Below are 15,857 nucleotides of genomic sequence, written 5' to 3' on the forward strand. Positions count from 1 at the left end.
GTTAAATGAAGATAAAATTGGTGATAGCATCTGCTTCTAAACATATTCGAATTTCATTTTGTTCATCTGTAATGAAAAGATTCTTAATGCAAGATTTTTAATTAGTATGAGTTTGGCTCTAACAGGTATTAGAATAAAAGGAAATACATAATCGTAAAATTAAAAAAATGATGACATTTTGAAACTTAATTATCAATTTTTTCTATTAATTTTTGGGTTGATTCCAGTTTGAGATATAGGCACAAGTATATACTGATTTTTTAGTACATTAGTATATTAGTATATAGGTATATCGGTATATTGGCATATTGGTATATAGGTATATAGGTATATTGGTATATTGGTATATTGGTTTATTGATTTATTGGTTTATTGGTTTATTGGTTTATTGATATATTGGCATATTGGTATATAGGTATTTGGTATATTGGTATATTGGTATATTGGTATATTGTTATATTGGTATATTGGTATATTGGTATATTGATATATTGGTATATTGGTATATTGGTATAATGGTATATTGGTATAATGGTATATTGGTATATTGGTATATTGGTATATTGGTATATTGGTATATTGGTTTATTGGTATATTGGCATATTGGTATATAGGTATTTGGTATATTGGTATATTGGTATATTGGTATATTGGTATATTGGTATATTGGTATATTGGTATATTAGTATATACTGAAATGGTTAAAGCAATTGATTAAGCTGAAGCATTAAGGGATTAGATCACTTTGACGCGATCAAAAATTATTTACATTTTAAAACAACAGCAGAAGGGAAGTAAACATTTGATTCATATAAGTTTTTATGACTTATTTTACAATACTGTGAACTATAAAAAACAGTGTTAATTTTGTTTTAAGTGTTGGTTGTTTAAATTTTAAGTGGCATTGCTCTGAAGTCCTTTCTTAAAAGTTAGCTCGACTGTATGCAGGATTTCTGCCAAACGGTATTACCTGGTATAAAAACTGGAAAAATGCTTAAAACTAGGATATATTCTCTAGGCAACGACGATCGAACATTTTCATTTTTGTGAAAATTATCAAAACAGCAGCTATTTGTGTTTGACGTATTGAATTTGTACAAAAAATTCGTATGTTTTTTATGCATATCTTTCGAAATTATTAAAAATTAAAATAACATGGGTCGTCAAAATCTAATATCTATTATACTAAAGGTATCTGCAAAATTTTAATGTAATTGGTCGTTTAGATCTCAAGATACCTTGCACACCGTTTTTAACGACTCAGTTTCGAGAAAAACGCGTTGAAGGTTGCCAAACGTAATTTGCCAAATATTTAACGCTACTGCACACAAGTATATGAATCGGTTACAGGCTTCTTATTTCTGAAAATAATTTCTTTTAATGGCTGAAACCTTTTGCAATTTATTCTCAAGACTTCAAACTACTATTTCGGACAAAAAGAGAATTTGATTTTTTCAAAATTTCAAAGTGGTCCGATCCCTTTAATCGCGTGACCCCAAAAGCGGCTATCATTAGCTTCAGTATTTGAAGTTCTATCATTGTGCAAAGGCTGATCGAAAAGTCAGAGTTACACTTAGGGTTCTATCCTTGTTGGTTACAGCGCTAGGGTTAATCTTTATCGATTTATACAGTGAGTCGTTTTGCATAAGGGTTGCCTTAGATTGAGCTGATTGCATGCGAAACGTTTTTCGATAACAGTGAAATCTGATGTAGGAGAACCGGATAATCAAGATTCTACCGTACTTATAAATACTAGGGTACATAAACATTACGAATTTTCAAACTTACTTCTCCCGCAAACAAAGCTTTCTATACGAAAAATTGTAATCTATATAACCGTTTGACTTTTAACGTAATCACGCCATACTTTGTTGAACCACCAGTAGCCTGGCACCCTATACATACAATAGCGGACATATATGTATTTAAGACCACTTGAAAAACGGTATAACTTCTTTTAAAATTGAACTAAATGATACAAATTCTTTTTAGATGATAGAGAGATCAGTCTACTAGACAATGACCCTAATACTTTTTTTAAATTTTGCTATTATTTGGAATGAGAGAAAAAAGTAAAAATCTTATGTTTTCCAACTTTTTGATCTGATTCTATAACGAAAATTTAAAAAATGCATTTTGTAAATTTCGGTAAGTTACATGCATGCTGAAAATTTCATCGATATTGGTTGACCTTGACAGGAGCTGTAAGAAATTAAAGAACGCAAAAATCGCAGTTTTGTCCCGCATTTTGACACTTTCGACCAATAAGTGTGAGAAATTTGCAGTTTTTAAAATCTTTTAACGCTTGTAACTTGACTTTGCATTAACCGATTTCGATGAAATTTTCAGCATGCATATAACTTACCGAGATCTACAAAATGCATTTTTGAAATTGGCTCAGATAAAAAATGTTGGAAAATGTGAATTTTTTAATTTTTTCGTAATTCCGAGTAATCGAAAAATTTTAGAAAAGTATTAGAGTCGTTGTCTAGTCGACTGGTCCATCTATCATCTAAAAAATTTCAAATTATTCAGTTTAGTTTTTAAAAAAGTTATATCGCTTTCCAAGTGGTCTTAAATATATGCCTCTAATTGTTCACGTACTCATATCTGTAAAAGAGTTTATTACATATTATCACGTATTCATATATACTGTAAAAGAGTTCAAAAACTGCTTACGTTCTCTAAAAATTTCATTTTCTAAGTAAATTGGAACAGATTCTACAAAGCTGGTGATGCTCGTCATGATTTTTAACTAGGTTTTATTCGGTAGGTGAACCAACATTTTTGATTATAATAGTGATACTGATTATAATAATTTCACAACTTTGTAAATACCTGTGCAATAAATTTCGTGATTTTCTATCTCTAATGTATTTATATTTTCGGCTAAAAATATATAAACACCATCGTAAATACTTCAGTGTATGTATAATATTGTAAGGAAAAGCAATGAGAAGGTTGTAACACTTTGATTTTAGTACACGATCACATAAACTATTGTATTTACAACGACGATTATTGTACGATCCTCTTAGCTGTTTATCTCAGATTATTCAGTTACAATGGTTTTGTTGCGCGTTAAGGAATATCCAAGTTATTAATAAAATATAGGGAGGGAGTAAAATGTTACAATCGACCCCGACCCCGGGTCAGTTGTAACACAGCATGCCATTTTTTATGTGCTCATAGTCAGTGTAGTTACTGTTATTCATAGTCGCTCATGTCATAGTCACTCATACTCAGTCATTACAGTCACAATATTGGACTCATTTTTCATTAAATTTGCTTGTGCCATAAGGTTCCTAGCCATTTTCGTATGCTTTTATATCCATGGTTCTTTTACTGGTTTTTCTCATTTTTGTACGAGGCATTCTAAAAGTTTAATTATGATATTAAATTATAGCAATTTTAAATATATTAGTAACCCAATAAATATAGGTACTTATTTACATTATAAAATGAAGAAAATTAGGCACAATATAATCTCTTACAATCGACTCCAACTGTCGGTGGTACAATCATCCCCGACCGCACTTTCAAACTTTAATTCTAAATTGTTATTTATAACATGTATATTAATGCAAAGTAACTTTTAGTATTTCTTTATGATATATGAAATTAGAGATTTAAAACAAGAAGGAAGAATATGTTCTCGAAAAAAACACTTATATCGCAATTTTAAATCAGTAAGGAAAGTTAGCTGTTCGATACCGAAAAGTTATTTTCTTCCTTATGCAGATGTATATTTCGTCTTTACCTAAGTATGATAGATGAATGTGTTCCAAATGTCATTTTACATTATATATCTGAACCGTGTAATAATATCTATTATATATTTTGAGATATTTAACGTGTTACAACCGCCTCCGTGGTACAACGATCATCGGTCTCCTCCTCTACTGTTACCTTATATGATCTCAAGAAGCGTTGCGGTTACCTCGCAGTAACCCTTGTACGTCAAAAAGTATACTCGAGTCCCCGTGCACCTGGCAGCTATCCAAATTCAATTTTCTGGAAAGTGATGTCCTTTATGGCGAAATTTATTTTACGCTATCATCTTATCTTCTCAAGTAGGATCAAATTCCAGTACGTTTAAAATAATCGATAACTCGTACGTGCTGCATAATCGAATAAATTGTGTATAATTCGAAGTCATAGTTTCAAACGGCATATCTAATTGTATTTTTTTTTTATTTTCGTGGCGGAATAATGATTTAATATTACTGATTGCAATGAATAAGAGGTTAGTTGTGGCACATTTTTGTAATAAAGAGAAAGGACTGGTATATTGTTGTAATCTGAACCTTCCAATGTTTTATTATTGACAGAATTTGAACAGTATAATAAATAGATTCAATATAATAGAAGGAATATATGTATGTTATAAATACAGGACATAGAACAATAAAAGCGTACAATTTACATATAACGGAGACAAGTGGAATCAATAATAACGTACATGTACATAATAATAACAATATATAATAACAACGATACCTAAATTATACGATTAAATAACTATACGACTAAAATAATAACACGAGTAATTAACTGATGGATTCGCTTCCTACTATTATATAACAACAGTGCTATAATATTGTGTAGATATTGCAATTCAAAATTTATAGAAGTGTGATATTGCATAAATGTTAACAACGGGTTAATAGGTATTCTAGTGCGAATCTTTGAAAAGATCGATTCTTTTTTTTTTACATTTTCTTGAACAATATAGGTTCAAAGATACGTTTACAAAACCTTACATGTCTGAATTCTTAAAATTAACTTTCTTAAGCCTTTGCACTCGAATGTCAAATGGCACTCTGGGCACAACTAAACCTTGTTACATCATTTTGCAAAGTAATTTTTACATGATTAAATTGGTTCATATTTAAAGTGTTATTAAAATTATAAGTGTTGTACCATGGCAAATAATTTTAACTTCATATGCATGCAATACAAAAATAAGACAAGATCTAAATACTGTACGTTAGTAATATATATATAAAATTAACTAAGCCCGAAAACGAAACCAAAGGCACAGCAAATGGTCACCCCACAGTAACCGGTTCGACTATTCCATACCAATACTAATCATCCATGTTATGAATAATTAACTCTTTGTTTCGAGGTTATTTCAAATTTAAAACTAAGCTATTCTTACTAACGTACAGTATTTAGATCTTGTCTTATTTTTGTATATATATATATATATATATATATATATATATATATATATATAATACATATCGAATAAAACAATTTACATTACTTTATTTTGTTCATTTTTCTTATTTAATAAATATAAAATTATACCCAAATACTTTTTCTAAAAAGTATGTTTTTCAAAACGATGACTATGGTATCTCAATTCTACTTAACCAATCACTTTCAAAATCTGGTTGCACATTTAGTATATAGTTAAGCATGTAGCCAGTAATCAACCTAAAATTTGTATCTTTTTACATTTAGTTAAGCCCCAATATTGAAAAATCAATAGCAAAAATGTATAGTCTTCCAAAGTGTCGCCATTTTTTAATTATCAACTTCTTTGTTTTGTTCTCGTGCCCGTCATAGTCGTACTTATACCAATTAACGACATTACACGCTTTTTAATTTCAAATAAACAAACTGACCGCAATCATGGTCACCATGGTACATTTTGCAATTCGACTATGTTTCGAAGTAATGCCACCAATTTTAACATTCTTTAATTAAGCAAATTGTTAGATGTTGTTAATATCATAGTTTCTTCGCAAAAAAATGCCAAAGGAAGTTAAGACAGGCACTTAAGGCAATTATGTATCTCTCTTAGATTAATGTCGGAATACATTCTTTTGGGTAAGAATTATGTAAAATAAATGGAAAGAGAGTATGTTAATAAGATCAAATGTGCGTTATGTCATGAAAATAAAGAGAAAACGAAAAATTGTGGGAAAATCGTAATTTGGTGCTCCAGAAAGGAAATCGCCTCAGGGTCATTGCACTTTTTTTTGACTATGTGCGCAGATGTGTGGCCGAACGTTCGGCTGACTCTGGTTTCAACAGCGCGTCCCGGAAGTTGCGCCATTCATTTTTAAACTGTTAATACCTCGGAAATGAAACCTCAACTTGCTAAATTGCAAAGGACACCACGATCTGCATTTTCATGGAAAATATTCGGATTTGATGGCGATTCCATATTTTTATATAGTACCTTGTACCGTGTTCCTGAAATATATGTTCTCGTTTAATCGAAATGCAATCAATTTCACAGCAAAAAATACATGAAATACGATTTTTAATTGGCACAGTTTAAATATAACAGCATCGACAGAATGTGGAATTTCGGTAAATGAACTGCTTTTATTTTGATAATCTAAAATCTAAGATAAAATAAGTGTAAATAATAAGTGTGTTGACAAAAGTATTACGAAACATCAATAATGTTGTATCTGTGTCCCTCGATATCATAAAAACTAAAGTTCCTATGAAAAAATGCTTCAGACAAATGCTACTCCTTTTTTTAAATATAGAATTAGATTTCTAGATTAGATTAGATCCACCCATCACAAAATTTTGATTACAATATTATGTGCCCCTTAAAGTCAAGCAATTTTTGTTTGGAACTTTTTCGTCGATTCTGAGAGACAAACGAGTATTATTATCAATATGCAAACTGTATGCAAGATATATACAAAGTATATGTATCATAGAGTTGGTAAATATGCACTTCCGCAGATACTAATAAATTCGTAAAATTGTGTTTAATCAATGTATTTTGTACGGTGTACAATGTGATGTATATAAAAATGTATTTCATATTACACAAACTATTATAAAAAAGAATTGTGTTATACATATTGTGCTCATTATTCAAATATTAACTTTTTTGCATCGGAAACAAAATATCACGTCGTTACATTTTATACAAATATAATTTGTATACATATTTACAACTACATGAAACTCGGTTAATTTTTTTTTTAACCACTAATTTAATAAATTTTTAAAGTACTAAACCTTTAACACGTTAAGCGCCGAAAAACAACCCCTAAAATATTCCCATAACGTCAAAACAATTTAATCAATGAAACCGAAACTAGAAAGTTACAATTGATCATAGTGGATGACATTAGAACGCTTTGGTATCCGAGACATCCTAATTAAATTGTGATTATTCGAATATATTACAACGAAAATGAATTCTCAAAATTGGTTAAAAATTAGTGTCACCCGTATGTGGTCGATGCGGGGCTCAACGTGTTAAACACCATTAACTTTATAAACTTTTTAAATATTTCATAATTCACATTACACTGTTCATATTACTTCTATGTATTAAGTTCAATGCATAATTTAAGTGACGATAAATTATAATATCTTTTTCCAAGTTCTCAATTGAAAATTGATGTCTTTTGTTGGAAAACATTAGTTTAAGCAGAAAAAGTGACCTTTCAACATCACACAATATAACTGAAGCATGTTTAGATTTACTTGAATGACATCTTGCAAAATCATCTAGGTGTTTCGTCGGCAGTTCTTCAAAAATTTTTGAATTTTTTTACATTGTTTCCTTGCCGTAAACGCTACGTTATGAGAATGTGATAGAGAAGAGCACAACAAAATCGAAATATAGTCCTCACGCGACGAGAAGGCACGTCTGTGTTCACATTCCCCCTCTTACTTGCTGCACCATTGCCGCAACTATCGGTTACTATTGGCCGAAAACTGTTACGAAGATCGTCGTCGGCCAATAGCGACCGATAGCTTCGACTGTGGGACAGCTGGTAAGAGGGGGAATGTAAACAGAAAGGTGTCCTCTTGTCGCATGAGGACTATACTTTACTCTTTAATGACGAGTTTAAGCAAATTCTGACAATTTCGACGCTAATTTGTACAGAAATTGTGCATATCCATGTAATATACAGAATATGCAACTTCTATGCAAGAATATGTAATATGCAAAATATGCAAAAAGAAAAAAATATATTTTTTACATTCACTAATGATGGAAGATATTTCAGTTAAAGTTTTATTTGTTTATTTATTTTTTCTAAAACATGCATTTACATAAACTTCCGTAGTCTAGTTATTGTGATAAAACATTTACAAAATGAAAATTAGAATAATAAAAGAATTTAGGGAAATTAGTTTTGGGAAATGTATTCTATAAGAATAAAACGAACATTTTGCATAAAAAATTTCGATTATCCGTTCGACCTCGATTTATCCGGGCTGTTTGTCCCCCGTTTAAGCCGATTTAATCGAGGTCCTATTGCACTTGCAATTAGGCTGCTCCTTCATGAACTAGAATTAATTCGGCGGTAATATACAGTTTTCCAATTAACGCGCATTACAAACTACAGTATACGTATAGACTTACCTACCGACCTATGAGTGCTTCTTCCATGACGACAATATCATAAACGGAAAATCAAAGAGCATAAGAAGCATTCAACAATAACAAGAAAAGAGATGTTGATTCTACGTTAATATTTTACATTATGAAATTCGTTGAAATAAATAAAACATTTCAAATAATAATAAACCTGAGTATTTTCAATAATCGCGAAATGCAACATTAGTTTTTCTTTTCACGTGCTATCTGAAATAAAATAGTCTATTAATTATTTATAATTATGTGCTCACACATCTTCAACGCATAAACTTATATTGTTGCACGTTTATGAATACGTTATGCAATACGAATTTTCTCTAATTACGCGAAGGGCGAAATAATTTCAATCAATGGTAATTGTGGTAGCGTCATTTTATTACATTCAACAATACATTTACAACAATTTTCAACAATACAGAACGTCGTTTTACATAATATTTCTCAAATTCTGACGGCAAGTGAAGAAACAATAAATCGTTAGTACAGCTATCTATAATTAAAGAAAAATAATTTAACAAGAAAGGAAAATAACAGACTGCATCTTTCTGTAGTCGAAATACTCTTTTGTTTCATTATAAGTTTAAAACTGAGATATGATTGGAAAAATAACCGTAACGATTTTTTTTTTTAAATGTGCAGAGAAATAAGTCGACCAAAGGTATTTTAATAAAATTGGGTTAATTAAGATTCTGTACGAATAGAACTATTATCTCGTGATGTCAAGCGAAGTGAAGTTTTCACTCGATATATACAAATGGCATTCGTACGATCAATATACTTCTTAATCCTCGTCTCTTCGCCGTCGTCACGATTTGACACATTTTTCACCGATTTCAGAATATATAGGGTGTCCCACGTAACACTTTTCACAAATTTTTCAAGTACTCGCAGCAATCTGACGAAAAAATATTTTAAACAAAAGTCGATCAATTTTCGATTGGCTATACAATTTCAAAGTAAGGATTTACAATGTTAATTACGTTTCGACACTCACTAACTAAAATATTCTGACACCATTTAACGCATTGCGTGCTTTTTGGCATATATACTGCTCGAAAAAATTCTAGCATGGAAAAATTTTGGACAAAAATTGGCTAACTTTGACTGACTTTTTTAAAAAATTAAAGCCTGGAACCTCTACTTTAAAATAGTCTTTCTGGATTCTAAGTTTGCTGCACCCTCACCACTGTAACCCTTTAAATGTTTGACTATGTTTGTCATATTGAAACGTTCCAAGTTCGACGAAATGCAGGAACTTAGTAAAGCTCTGTAACTTTGCGAAACATCGCAAAGTTTTTTTATTCAAGCGGAAGAATCGCACTTCATTCGACTGCAAACGGCGTCTCCGAAACAAATTTTACAAAGTCCGTAATATGATAAACATAATCTCACATTTAAAGAGTTATAGTGGTGAGGGTGCGTCAAACTAAAAATCTGGAAGAAATTATCTCAAAGTATACGTTTCAAGCTTTAATTGAGAAAAAAGTCTTCATCCTAGGATGATGTTTTGCGAAGTTATCGTCAAGATTCACCAATTTTTAGCAAATATTTTACTATGCCATAATTTTTTTAGCAGTGTACTATTATTAACATTCATCCTATGTTTCATGCAATTGAAATAAGTTATAACAATTGAGCTTCATAAATTCATGAATAGCATTGTCTCGTTATCGAAACGACTACGTTTGCAATCATTGTTACGATGGTGTAATACTAGCCTTCATTCACGAATGAAACAGTATTAGTTGAGCTAATTAAATATAATCATATAATGAAAACTACATATCATATATATATCATATATATGAGAATTGTTTACTTCGTGAAAACGTCGATCGGTTTGTATAATTTACGATATTTATAAGTACGCGGCCGCTGAAACATAATAACTAAACGAAATGAATCCTATTATTTAGGTTTATCCAATGAATCCTATTATTTAGACAATCCTAATTGTCGTTTATCATTTTATAAAAGCCGGGCTGAGGAACAAATTGAAATCACCGACTAAAATATTCCGTATGATAAAAATAAGGTAGCTTTGTCGTTAATGTTCGTTAACCCAGTCAATGTTTAGTTCGTATATGGTACAGGCCACATTGTTTCATTTGTGGAATTTATGGAAAAAATTGATCTACCACGATCTTTATATGATTTATAATAGGAATAAAATGTAAGTACAAGTAATATCATCTGAATGATATTCATATAATAGGAACATAATGTAAAGTGATAAAAATGATACAAAAAGTAAATATTTCTTTTACCATACTTCTTACGACACTTTCGCACCATAATATACGTGTTATATAATTAACGTAATAATTGACACAATAATTGACGTAATAATTGACGTAATAATTGACGCAATAATTAACGTATGTACTAACGCAATAATTTACCTAATAATTAACGTAATAATAGACGTAGTAATAGACGTAATAATTAACGCAATCATTGACGTAATAATTGACATAAAAATTAACGTAATAATTAGCATAATATTTAAAGTATTAATTAACGTAATATTTAAACAAATAATTAACGTAATAATTAATGTCTAAGTGAGTAGACTTTGATCATAGCTTTCAGGATTTCTATCATAAAAACAGTATAACATTTGACAATTTCCGTCATGTAGTATAAAGATAGAATATACGTTTGTATTTTTATGCATAATTCTGATTCTCAAAAATTGACACGAGTCTAAATAATATGATCCACTGCGTTTACGTACCCATGAGCATCAAATATACACATACAGGCTGGCGTTTTTACAAAGTAAACAATTCTGCTTCAAAATTAATGATTAATTAAATTCTGGTGAAGTTGAAAGACCGACATGCGTTATACATATAGTTCACGTGAAAATTACAACTGATATTGTTTTAATCGTGAACAAGGGTTCGAATATTATATCGTCATAACAACGATTGCAAACATAACTGTTTCGAAAGCAGGACAATGCTATAGATGGATTTTGAACGAATTGAGCCCAATTATTATAACTTATTACAATAGCAATACAATGATAACGAGAATGCACGCCACCTCTTGAATACAAAGGCAACATAAAACAAATGCTTACACCGGTCGAGTGAATTTCTGAAACTCCAAAGCCGATCGGCTATTCCTGGAGACATTTCTGCTGAAATATTAGGGTATACGAAATAAACAAAGACTGTAGTAATTGTTCAATGTCTCTGAAACGAAATCGGTCTAATAGGTACGGTAATGTGAAATGTCATTTTGTGTCTAAAAAGATATACTAACTGTTAATTTTCAAAATTAAACTAAAAGAGTGCCCTTCTGTATTTGTATCTGATGATCACAAAATATTAGTCATTCGTAGGACATGATTATAGTAGTCATAATTGTCATTAGTCATTCGTAAAAGACTAACTACATTATTAGCTATTAGTCTACTTTTCCATTTAAAAAAACGGAGGTTGATTTTGAAATTTCTCTCGTCTACATTATGCTGCACTATTTACAAAATGCAGTGAATACACCGTCGGACAAAAAGATACCACACTTTAAAATCAACCTAATTTTTATTTATTTAACATCACGACCAAGGTTTTTGTATAAATACAAATTTATAAAATATCACTATAAACATACATAAATGAAATATAATTGAATTTCGCCAGTCTAAACAATTTTGTTTGAAAAAAAATAAAATTTTTATGGAAATACAGTGGGACAAAATTATAGCACATTTAACTAAAAATTATGTATAGCAATAAATCAACGAACGATATTTAATGCTTAATATTTTGAGGCTCCTCCTTTACACTTATTAACAGTCGACATTATCTTTGGCAAATATAGAGTTTTTATTATTATTATAGAGTTTTCATAGAGTTTTTACTCTAATTGCCCCCACTCACCTCGAATACATTTTTTTTTATTCAGCAATTTTTTAAAATTGTCTGCTATTTGCAGATATAACTCGGTTAAGATTTTCACAACAATTTTCAACGGTATGACCTTGCTGGCCAAACCAAAACGCGACTTTTTTCTCGAAAAAAGTACTCGCAGTGTGCGGTGCCACGTTATTCTGTTGAAAAATACAGGGTGTCCCTGAAACTATGTAGAAAAGAACATCAGGTGATTCCTAAAAAAAAATATGAAAAATATATAGAAGAACGTTCTTTGTGTGGGACCTAGCTTTCGAGAAAATCGAGTTTCAAAATTTGCTTTGAACATACGTCCTTGCGGCTATAGGTGATATACGTCACTCGACGAACCATATTGTAGCGATCTTTCAAATTCAATTTTTTCAAAAACGAAGTCCTAAACAGAAAAAAGTTATTGTATATTTTTTTCATATTTCTTTCTGAGGAATCACCTGATGCTCTCTTGTACATACTTTCAAGATTCCTGTGTATGTAATTTCGAATCTTAATAATATTAATTATAATAATCTTGGTTACAATTTTTTCGTTGAAATTTTTATTTATTTGCCTTCATGGTCATCCGAATGTCATGGTACACTAGGTCGTTGAATACGTCTTGATGCTATTAACAACATGCTACATTACTATTAAGTCAAAAATATAAAATGACATTTAAACAAATGAAGGCGACCTCGACAATTATCGAAAAAAATTCTGTTTTAAATATTTTTGCTGCACTGAGTAGTCAATCGAAAATTGATGAAATTTTGTTTAGAATATTTTCTTCTCAGATTATGGCAAGTACTTGAAAAATCGTGAGAAGTATTACCTGGAACATCCTGCATGTTGAAAATACGAAAAATAAATATTTCCTAATTATTATGTAGAAATTATTTTGCGTTTCATTAGCTGTACTAAATTGTCTATTATCTGTAATCAATTGGAAAAAGAATATAAAGTTTAAATATATATATAAAATATATATATATATATATATATATATATATATATTTTATATATATATTTAAACTTTATATTCTTTTTCCAATTATATATATATATATATATATATATATATATATATATATATATATAAAGTTTAAATATATATATTTATATATAAATATAAATCGACCAGGTTTAGTGTTAAGGATCCCAAATCTTTTTAGCAATTATTATCGCATATGTTTTTCAACATAAGTAACTGTAAAATTGCATTCTTTTGCTTCATTGTTCTAGTGCTTTCTCGCGCACCGTAATCACAGAAATTGGTACGATTTTGCTTTTTGTTATCCTCATTATTAAAATACAATATTATCAAAACTTTGATTTTGTGGATTCGTTAAACTTTTTCGACGTTTCTGTTTTATTATGTCTGTGTTTAGTGACATAGTATAGTCTATATATATATAGTCTATATACTATAGATATAGTATAGTGTTTAGTGACATTTAGTGCATCAAAATTGATGCACATCCACCGTTTTCGAGCTCATTTATTGTTTCATGTTCTATTTTCAATAACCTGATATCCCACGTTACTGTTTCATTGCCATTGTGACGTACTCGCTAAATAGAAAAAAGAACGTTTGGAGAATAAAACCTTCATAATTTGTAGTTCTGCGGATGTTTATGCACGAAAAATATGAAAAATATCCACGAAAACATATAACCATGCACGATATGATGATATTTTTTTTCCTGATATTACGTATCAGGAAACATTATACAGTCATTCTGATTTATTATACGTCAAATTACAGTATAGAAGCACTTTTTCCAAAATTGATGACGTTAATTGGCGGCATTTATCGGTAAAAATTGATTTGTGCACCGGAAATTGAAATTATATCAAGCTACGGCATATGCATAGAACTAATTGTGATTTTCGATCACACTTTACATTTTTATTGCATGTAATTGACAATAAATATTTCCTCCGCTATATACGTCAACAATGAATTTCGGATCGTTTTCGATCCAGGTTTTCATTAACACGTTGAATGCCACGGGGGTCACCGGTGACCGGCACTTAACTTGACGGTGACGCCATGGGGGCCACAGGTGACCGACGCGCCCAAATTGATAGAAATATGTATAATTTAAAACAAATGTCAATATCTAAAATTTTGTATTATTACCATCGTCAATTCAAACAGTGACCCCTGTCGCAATTAACATGTCAAACATGGTTATACACTGTAACTTATCTACTGCAGATAATATTTCAACATTATATGTATTACATAAAAGAAGATTCATCGTGGCGCCACGGACAATTTCTGTAAAACCGGCATGGCATTCAACGTGTTAATGAAATTTCACATTACCGAACTTTCGGCATTTTAGAAATATTGAAATGCACAAGGACTAAATTCACTTTGTTACTTCAATAATAAATCTGGACTGTTCGAACTCGAAATACTAATAGCTACACCCAGTGTTCGATTATAAACCCAAAATTTTGAATACATATTATGCTGACTGATAGACCAAACAAGATAGATGATTCAGATGAGCATGATATATTGCATGTACACGGCAAATAACATAATTTGCAAAGAATATATTATTAGATATGTTTTTAAACATAAATAGGTACGTAAAACGTATGCAATGTGCAGAATATGAAAAATAAAAAATACATTTTTACAATCACCTGAACGTAACGTAAATTTCTGTTCACGTCCCATTGGTCTGCTTATTTTCTAAAAAAATGTGCAATTACATAAACATCCATAGTCTAATGATTAGGCCACGTGGATGATAAGGGATCGGATACGAGAGGCTTCACTGTAATTTAATGAGTGAAAAAACAATAGTCCAAAAATATATTTACAGACGAAAATAAACTTATCTGGTTCGGTTTCGTTAACTAACGCTACGCGGAATGCCGAGCGAAGAATATAATGAAAATATAAAACTGTGTATAAAATCAATAGTCAATGTTGATTTTTTATTGCCGTTGTAACCGATATTTCCCTGTATTTCTTGAAAAGAAAATATTGAATAATCGGATCGACCGGGCAGATAACGACCTAAAAGGGATTGAACAATATACAGTGGTCTGCTCAATTACCAGATCTCGTTTATAGCTAACGAAGAAAAAGCAATCAGTGTTTGTACAAAATCTGTGACTAGAAATCATTTTACATTTTCAACTAATTCCTTGCTGACGAATGTTTTGTTAACGTTACAACAGAACGATTAAAAAATAACGAATATTAGTCTTGAATTTTTTTAAATGTCTAAGAAATGCGATTAGAATATTATAGAATTATTACAGAATTAAAAATCGTGTTCTTAAGTATGAGTCGCTAGAAATTAGAAAATTATAATTTTCTAATTAGATTTGCATATAGATTTAATTAATGATGTAATAATTACACATAGAAAACCGGTTCTGCTATTTAACAGTAGGATAGATCAAGTTACCCGTCTAATAAGTAATTTAATAAGTAATTTAATAATCTAATAATCTAATAAATAAGCTTCAACGAACGTGTTACTGTAACATGTTTTATAGAAATTATTTGTTACAATATTGTGCAGAAAAAAAAAAAAAAGTAATCCATT

Source organism: Megalopta genalis, unplaced genomic scaffold (assembly GCF_051020955.1).
Source record: "Megalopta genalis isolate 19385.01 unplaced genomic scaffold, iyMegGena1_principal scaffold0026, whole genome shotgun sequence".
NCBI lineage: Eukaryota > Metazoa > Arthropoda > Insecta > Hymenoptera > Halictidae > Megalopta > Megalopta genalis.